Raw genomic sequence first — 2,324 nt, 5'->3', positions numbered from 1 at the left:
CAGTGGGGATACTTGGGGGGCTCAGCAGCTAAGTGTCTGCCCTTAGCATCCAGGTTCCAGATCTAGTCTCAAATCAGACTCCTTGCAGGGAGCTTGCTTCTCCCTCTGCCTGTGTCTCTGCCTCTCTCTGTGTCTCTCCTAAATAAATAAATAAATAAATAAATAAATAAATAAATAAATATTTTTTAAAAATGACTAAATAAAAACAAACTCCAAACACATGCTCTGCCCCCACAAAAAAAGGGGAAAAAAACTAAATATCCCAGATTATTCTCCAGAGTGGATAGATGGAGTCTGGGAGCAGCTTCAATGACCCAAATTAGTCTGTTATAAAGTCATCATAAGCATGTCTTGCTTTTAAACAATTTTTTAAAACAACAAAACAAAAACTAATATTAATCACCTCTGACAATACACAGTTACTCTAACAAACTAGTACTGAGAGGTGGAAGGAGATCATCCCTACAGTCCTTGTCTCATACCAGAGTGCCTGTGGGAAGGTGCAGGGCATTTATCATTTTTGCAAAAACGAATTTTAACCTTTAATCTTTAGTTTGATTTAACATTGCTTTTAGAATGACGCTGACAACAGCTGTGCGGAAAGGGCTCTAGAGAGATGTTCATAGCAGCATGCACCTGCGGCTCTTCTTCAGTTCTGGAGGCCCTAGGGCAGCCAATATTGCTTCATCAAATACATTCTTTAGGCCTTTCTGTGTGAGTGCAGAACACTTCACACACTTGACTGCCTTCAGGTCCCGGGCCAGCTTTTCAGCAGTCTCTGCAATGATAGGCTTCTGTTTGTTGTTGGCAAGTTTCTCAATCGTAGAGGGGTCATCTCAGAGGTCAATTTGAGTCCCAACAAGCCAGAAAGGAGCCTTTGGACAAGGGTAAGTTTTCTCTGGCACCCACTTTTCCTTCATATTTTCAAGTGAGGATGGAGAGACCACTGAAAAACAGACTAGAAATACATCTGTTTGTGGATGACTCGGCCGTCATCATCTGTCACTATCCTCTTGCCCTGCAGTACCAAAAAGTCCGAGAGTATATGGCTCTCCACCAATCATAACTGTGACTGCATGTTTGTCAAAAAATAGTCAGTACATACTCAGATGGAAATCAGTTGTGTAGGATATCAGGACACATATTTTACTAATGGCACCATTGCCCACAACACTGCACTTAATTCTCTGCATTGCTGAAACAGCACTGAATCCACTTTAAATATTTCAAAATCAGTGATGACCTCAGTTGCTCCAAAAGGACATTGGCAGCACTACACAGAGTCCCCTCCACTCTAGTATGGTTAATATGAAACTTCCATGTGTGCATTGTAGGACAAAGCAAATGATTTAGTATAAAACATTCCAATTCTAATATTTCTGATGTCATTGAGAATTGGGATTTGGAGGAAAGCCAGTGAAGAGGAAATACCCTGTAGTTCTGGCTTCGAATTAAAAGTATCAGTATAAAAAAAATAAAAAAAATAAAAGTATCAGTATAAATTTGTGATGGTAACTTACAAAAAAATCCTTCCCTAGCTCTTTCTTTTGAAAAGGCTCAAAAACATTGCATAATAGCAATGAGAACCACTAGCATCCAGACTGTAGTCTTAAAACATGGTTTCCAACTAAAAGATATCAGGGCTCTTTGGAGAGATAATTGACTGTAGGTTTGGGGCAGGAAGTATATGTGATGATACTGGAACATGTTATCATACCAGATAGTAAATAATATTTTAAATACTATTAGGGTTATATCAAAAGAACTCAGGAGCCAAACTGAAGAGGTTCCCACTAAGCAAAGAAAGAACAATCTGAGCATCAATAACAGTAACATTGCTTTGGACTTGGATACTCCATACATGTTTACATTTATATTAATAGTAAGTAAAATAATTAATTTAATAATTGTATTCCATTACGTGATGCTGATGAACAAATTCATTATTTCGAAAACTGGTAGATAAGAGAAAGAATGATGTATCTTGCATTTCCTATTCAAACGGTACCACTTTTTAAACAGCTAGTAGATGAGATAAAATGTCTCTTTACAGAAGTTTTCCAGCAAGTAAATGAAGATAGAATATCATCATTTTGCAATTTATATTAAATAAATGGCTTTAGGCATTGATTATCAGTGGTTGCTACACCTCAATAAGAGAGATACACAGGTATTATATGCTTTTAATGGAAGAACACACTGCTATCTAGAAAATGGTCTTGCAAAAAACAAAACAAACAAAACCACAATACAACAAAACAAAAAAACCTGGAATCTAAATCTTGTTAAACCTCAAGATCCACAGCAGCCCAGGTGGCTCAGCA

The 2,324-nt window shown here is 37.4% G+C and overlaps 1 pseudogene; it reads right to left on the bottom strand.

The window, feature by feature from the left end:
- Positions 1-620: 620 nt before the first annotated feature.
- Positions 621-1,193, bottom strand: LOC129509895 (cell division control protein 42 homolog; annotated as a pseudogene).
- Between the last annotated feature and the right edge of the window lie 1,131 nt (positions 1,194-2,324).

This window comes from Nyctereutes procyonoides, unplaced genomic scaffold, assembly GCF_905146905.1.
Source record: "Nyctereutes procyonoides isolate TBG_1078 unplaced genomic scaffold, NYPRO_anot_genome, whole genome shotgun sequence".
Taxonomy (NCBI): Eukaryota; Metazoa; Chordata; class Mammalia; order Carnivora; family Canidae; genus Nyctereutes; species Nyctereutes procyonoides.
The sequence above is the reverse complement of the archived record's forward strand: the minus strand, read 5'-3'. Positions and strand labels throughout refer to the sequence as shown.